A 7,104-nucleotide genomic window follows, 5' to 3' on the forward strand; every position below is an offset into this window, starting at 1 on the left:
TAATCGGGTCTTTATATTTGAAATTTTAAAATAAATTTCAGGAAAGACCCATATAATCAAATAATATTTCAGCAGAAACATGAAGAATCCAAGTAAGGAAGTAACAGTGAAACAAAGTTCATTGTCAACTCTATAGAGAGCCAGTGACTTGAAACCAAGTTGTTGGGACAAGGAAAAAGATTGAGTTGAAGAGCTAGCAAAACAAACATGGAGGATATCCTCCACAAAGACCATCTTGCCTAGGGGCTGCCGGCTGAAGGCTTACAGGAAAGTTGAGGAGGGACTCTCAGATCGGAAAGTACTGGCTTAATCACAAGTTACAAGTGGTTTGCCTTTCTGAAGTGCTGCACTCTTGTATTGTTAGGCCTGCAGGCGTTCTGGGTTCTGCAACTTAACGAAAAGATCCCTACGACTCATGTCTTTTTGTTGCTTTTCCCAGAAATAGCTAAATCAACAGTTAATTATTATAATGCAAAGGCAGCCTTTCCCCAGTGAACAGGGCAAACTATAGAAAGGCCACTTTTCCCCAGAGGACTGGAGAGATAGAGCAAAATAAATCTCCCCCAGAGGATGAGAGAAGATAACATTCTCTGGAGAACAGATTCTAACCTATGAGATGGCTTCTGCCAGAGATGTCATCTACAGCAAAGTCACCGGGAGCCTAATAATATGTCCCCGAGCTGTGTGGCTTTCAAAATTAGTGATTTTGTGTTTGTAAAGTCAGCTAAAAGCAAATGAAACCAGATAGTTTATTAAGGGCTTTTATCAGTAACAAGGAGGACATTTCAGGAGCCCAGAAGAAGTAGAAAGTATGCTGTGACAAAGAGGCTGCCAGAGGGCAGGGCTACTACAGTATGAAGATTAGTGGGAGAGGCCAGCAGATGACAGAGGTGATATAGCCACAGCCAGACCGTGATTAATAAAACTGCTTTTCCTCTTATTCTCAAAGATCAGGAATGACCTGACTCTCTCCTTAAATGTCTATTTGGGGACAAGGAGAAGATGAATATAGGGAATCCAGCTGGGTAGTTACTATAATCAAGGAACGTTTTGGGGTTCACTCAGTGGCATCAGAGAAGCTCATTGGCTAATTATTGGATATTTAAAATCATTGCTTCACCATTCATCCAACTGGATGGAGGAGAAATGTAAGAGTTCATTATGGGCTTTAGAAAAAACAGACCTTTGGAAAATTGACACTGAATGAACTCTGCAGAGAGAAAGAAAACAGATACATAGAGGCTAAGATACAGACAGAAAGCTTTGAAGGTAGGGATGTAAGAGGGGCTCAGGAGGGTAAAAGAATGAGCAACTTCAGGGTAGGCAGGGAAGAAAGCAAGAGAAGTGCCCGAAGCCCAAGTGAAGGCAGCGTTCTCCGGTGGGGCTGAGCACTGCTCAAGAACCTAAGAGGTCCGGCAAAACTACAGCCAGATTTAACAAGATGCAGATCACAGTGACCTCACAAAGGGTTACAGGGAAGTGGTCAGCGTGAGAGTGTGATTGAAGTTATTTTAAGGTTGAATGAGGGAAGAGGAATTGAGTAATTTTCAAGTTTTTCCAACAAGGAAGCAAAGAGGCAGGATAATAACTAGAGGGAAATGGGTGGTGATGGCTGATGTTTCGAAGCTTTTTCAGTTTTAATCCTAAGAGAAGAAATAACATGCTTCACTGCTAAAGAGTAAAACAAATTTGTTATTCTGAGGGGAGAGGGAAGGAAACTGACACATCTTTGGTGCCATGAAAGGAGAACCACTGTAGTGTGCAGGACTGGCCTGGGCAGCTGCTTAGGGAGCTCACTCAGGGTGACAGAAAACAGGGAAAGACCAGAGGCCCAAACCAAAGCCACAGCGTGTTTACTGAGAACCTGTGGGTGTTAGTCTCCGTCAGCTCTATTTTCACAATAAAAGATAACAATCACTGGTAACACAGAAGGAAGATGCTAATGGTTTGAGGACAGAGGGGAAAGTAGGATTGCTGGCAGGTCAGACCTGCCATCATTCACAGAGGTGAAATGTTTATGTTTTGGCTGGGTATGGAGGGAAGGGAGAGGGAATATTCTAGTGAAGTTTGTAGAATGCTCTAACTAGAAAACATCCTTGATTCCAAGCTACTGGCTCATAAATTATAAGACTAAAATCCAGCTAGTGGTGATGGTACACACCTGCAAAGCCAGCAGTTGGGAGGCTGAGGCAGGAGGATTGTTATAAATTTGAGGCCATTCTGGGCTACATAGTGAGTTCAAGACCAGCCAGAACTACATAGCAAGATCTTGTCTAAAAAAATAAAACAAACAAACAAAAAAACCCTAAAATTCAGATAATTCACAAATTTGGCACACATCTTAAATCTGTCTATAGACTCAAATGAAAATAGTTCTAAAATTAGCTATGAGCCATTTCCTCTTATGGCTGCATATCAAGGCTTTGATCTTGATGTCCTCTCAAAGCCTGGTGCACTCACAGGTGGAACTTTTCAGAGGTGGCTAGATCTGGAGCACGTGAACATGAATTATGGGCGGGAGATAACTGGGTTAGTGCACTGATTGAATTAGCACGTAGTTCTGGTGAGGCCAAATGAATTTGCTGGACAGGAGCCCATTCCAGGTGTGAGTGGAAGCAACCAACAGGCTTGTAGTCTGGGTGGAAAATTAGGGGACAGAAGGAAGGAAAGCTGGCCCCTTCCTGTGTGCCCTGCAGTGAGTTCTTTGCCCTCTGCCATGCCCCTCTTCCATGCCACCCTGCTTTGGATCTAGGTGACTATGAACTAAAACCTCTAGTAAATGTGAGCTAAAGTAAGCCTATCCTCATTTAACGTGTCAATGCCGGATATTGTGTTTCAGTAATGGGTAAAGTATCTAAGACACTGTATTTAATTTATTCTTCTTAAATTATTATTCAATTATATAACTGTTACATTATTCAACTTTGAAATTAATTGCGTACTAATTAAACAATCAGTCCATGTTCCCTGGAGTCCTTTAGTCTAGGGATGCTGCCATGTGCAGCGGGGTGAACGGCTTCTTTATCACTTCATGTGCCATGAAACCAGGTAAGCATCAAGGATAGATCATACTGGAATAGAAAGAGCCCCGAGTGCATTGAGAGTATCCTTTTAAGAGATGGAGGATAAGGCTGGGGATTTGGCTCAGCGGTTCGGAGGCCTGCCTTGCAAGCGCAAGGACCCGAGTTCAATCCTGCGACCCCACCCCAAAAAAGAGAGAGAGATGGAGGATAAATGCCGCACAGAGGAGGCTGTGTGGTAAAAGAAGCAAAGGAGAGAGAGGGCAAAAGAAGGAATGACACTGATTGCCACAACTGCAGAGACAGGAGAGAGGTTGGTGACACTCAGGAGCTTTTCCCCTCAGAGCCTCCAAAAAAATCCATTTTGTTGATGCCTTGAATTTGGAGCCTCCTGACCTCTGAGACAGTAAACTTTCACTGTTTTAAGTCTTCCCATATGTGGGGATATGTTGTCATTCCTGAAACCGTAGAAGAAAACATCAAAGTCTGTGACTTGGAAATGTAGAAAAAAAATAGAGAAAAATAAAAACGGGAAATTCATTTCAGTATTTTATGGCCATGAGTGGGCATTACCATGGACTCACCCCCCCAGCGCACACAGAACACACGCTTAGTTGATAAACTTGTGCCTTATTTGTACTTGAACTTGAAAAGCAGTATCATGTTTATCATTTTGAGGAGCAACAACTGCCTACTTTACAAAGACTGTGTGACAGTGTTAGTGGGCAGGAGCAAGTGCTTTGGAATTTATCAAAAGTTTTTACATCAGTGTTTGAGAATGTTCCTTCCCTCATATCTACTGTATACTACTGGGAAGAAATGGCATGCAACAGGGACGTAATTATTCAACAGCTAGCTACTCAGCACCAATACGTGTGATAAGTAGCTTTATGTACTCCATCCAGTAAATTGCAATGCACCAACCTGTGTCCTTGTATTAGTGTTGTTTTACCACATCAAATATTATTGCAAACTTACTGACTGAAAACAACTTACGCTGATTTTCTTGTACACTCTGTCATCAGGAATCTGGATAGGCTCTGTTGGGTCCTCTAGGCAAGGTCTTCCATAACGAAGATACAGCTGTGCTATTTTCATCTGAGGGTGAGACTGAGGGAGTACTTAGTGAGAACGGTAGCTGGGTGCAAAGAGAAGAGCTAACATTGTGTAGATAATGGTCTAAGCTTCCTGAGCTTTCAGGTCTCACAATTTCCTGAGAAAGATCATTGAGCCCCTTAGAGGTATCTCACCTGCTCTATTACATGAAGCATGATGAAAACATATGGTGAACATTTAAATAAAATGTATAGTAAAAGACATGTTTTCATTGATCCCTTTCAAATAACTCCTCATTTTTTGCACACTCACCCCTCATTCTGAAGTAGTTCTGGAAGTCATCTTTCGTATCCTTCTCAGATATCAATTCAGAGCAGCAATTGCAAGAGTAAAACAATGAGTTATATATTTTTATGGATGAAATTAAATAGTGAGAGTCCAGTAATACATTTTAGAGTTTTGACAATATATGTACTTTTATCATTTTGTTTTTTAAAAAGTAGATTGCTTAGAAGCTTTAAATATGCCCTTTCCTAGGTTTCCACTTAAATAGCTACAGTATCTAAAAAAATGAAATAAGAAAGATGAAAGCTTATAGCAATCTTGGGCACTGGATCTAGGGAAGAGATTCGCTCTGCAGGGTGACAGACTCATGAAGGGTGACTTCAGTGATTCATGAATTCTCTACTCTTTTCTGAAATGGTATGTAGCATGAGCATATCTGCCCACCAGTGTATGCACTTACACATGCAAAAATGATTCATCTGTTTCTTATTGTTCATTGTTTGTCCTTGGTTTCTGGAAGGCAATGTTTTTTTTCTAAAAATAAAAAACTACATGACTATTCAATTCTGTTATCTAGAGTGGTGTTTTCTTCACCTTACAATAGTGTCAATTTGGCAAAAGTAAGAAAAGAAAGAGAAGTGGAGAGAGGGAGAGAGGGAGAGAGGAGAACTAGAGGAAGAAAGACGTGTGTGTGAGTGTGTGTGCGTGTGTGTGTGTGTGCGTGTGTGCATGCCTGTATGTTTAGGGAAAGCTGCTGATGGAAATATCCAACCTGAGAATACAATCCCCAGAAATAAATCACAGTAAACGGCTAGGTTTTGTGGAGCATAGCTGAGCCCCATTAACCGCCCCCACAGAAAAACCCAAAAGGATATAAAATCATAAAAGCTATGGTGGGGCTAGCCAGGTGTGGTGGCACATGCCTGTAATTTCAGCACTGGGAAGGATGAAGCGGGAGTCAACCCATGAGTTTGAGGCCAGCCTAAATGATGTAGAGAGATCTCGTCTCAAAATGCACACAAAAAATGATAGTGGGGTAGAAATCAAATTTGAGTCCAGCGGAGCTGTGTATTTTAGCACCTCAGCATATGGAACTGCTACGGTAAAGAACAATAAATCATGGCTCAGGTGCTTGGAGAACGGGATCAGGGACTATTCTCATGATTGCATTTTAGTAAGTAGTGGAAAGGAAATTATTTGGTGCCATCTAAACCTCAATAACTAGAAAAGGAAATCAACATGGAGCTTGTGAAACATAGTCCAGGGAAAAAATTCCTTGAGAACATCATTTGAAAGATTAGGAACTATGCAAGCTTATGAAATATTAAAAATAAATAGCAAACACATGTTACAAAAATAAATAAGAAAACTGAAAATTTGTATACTGTTAATGTTGATAAGAAGATGGAGGATTAATATTTATAAGACTTAAAGGAATTCTTACAAATCGATAAGAACGAGTTAAATGAAACAAAGAATACACACAGCATCTATCAGAATAAATATTACTAAGGAACATAAAAAGATGCATAGCTCATGAACAGTGAGAAGATTGCAAATACAAATGTAGTAGATTATGATTTTACATATATAAGGGTGGCAAGACTATAGAAGAAAGCTATATTGTTGGTATAGAGATGGAGTAAGGATGCAATACTGGAAAAGCGGAAAGGGTTTAATCTTTTCTGAGAAGAGCTTGTTAAACATGCAACGTACACCTGAACATACAATTTCATAATTGTAAAACATAAATACGTATGCTTAGATATACAAATTATTGAACAATGTATTTATACCTATTTAAGTATAATTATATAGAGATGAAATATGTGAAGACTATTGCTTTTCACATTATTTACACAGCAAAGAGGAGGGGAAAAAGAAACTTGAGACGAGATTCGTTTTAAATAGTGAAAGAAAATTTAAAAGGCAACAGCTCAGAAAAGGGAAAAGAAAAACTTACTGAAAATAATAAATTTTAGTTTTAATTTAGTTAAGACAAAAATATATCAACAATGTCTATTAAGTTTTTTTCATATATATGCACCATTTTCTATCTAGGTCTGAACATGTTCCTTTTAATTTTGGTATTGGGGATTGAACTCACGACCTTGCGCTTGTGAGGCAGGCGTGGTGCCCCTGAGCTAAATCCCTGGCCCAAGGTGCTCCTTTTTAACTCTGCTGAGAAATTAATAGAGAGTAACATAGTATTTCAAAATCTTACTACTTCTTCACTTCTGGAAATGAAATTCAGAGTAACTTTTATTTATTTATTTTTTTTTGTAGCGGGGATGAACTCGGGCCCTTGCATTTACAAGGCAGGCACCGGAACCACTGAGCTAAATCCCCAACCCTATTTTTTTCTTTTTATTACACATTATAGTTTGTAGTCTCAAATTTTATAATTAATTTCTTATCAAAAATATAGACACAACTAATTCACACACACACTATTAGGTAAATAATTTTTTAAATAATCCTCCATTTTGTTTAGTTAATTGAAATGAACCATACTTCAAAAAATAATATCAAGGAGTAAATGGTTAATTTACTCTACTAGCAATTTGGTAGAAAATCTAAATTAAGAAATTTTGATTGCATCCATGTCAATGTATTTTAATCAGAAAAATGCTAAATCCTGACTTAATCTTGACTTAATGGATTGTCAAATTTCATTACTTAAAGGTGACCAAAGGTAAATAAGAGACTCAATTTTTTGGCATTATTCGAATATGTTCTTAAT

Source organism: Fukomys damarensis, unplaced genomic scaffold, assembly GCF_012274545.1.
Source record: "Fukomys damarensis isolate Sample0158 unplaced genomic scaffold, DMR_v1.0_HiC HiC_scaffold_18, whole genome shotgun sequence".
NCBI classification, from domain to species: domain Eukaryota; kingdom Metazoa; phylum Chordata; class Mammalia; order Rodentia; family Bathyergidae; genus Fukomys; species Fukomys damarensis.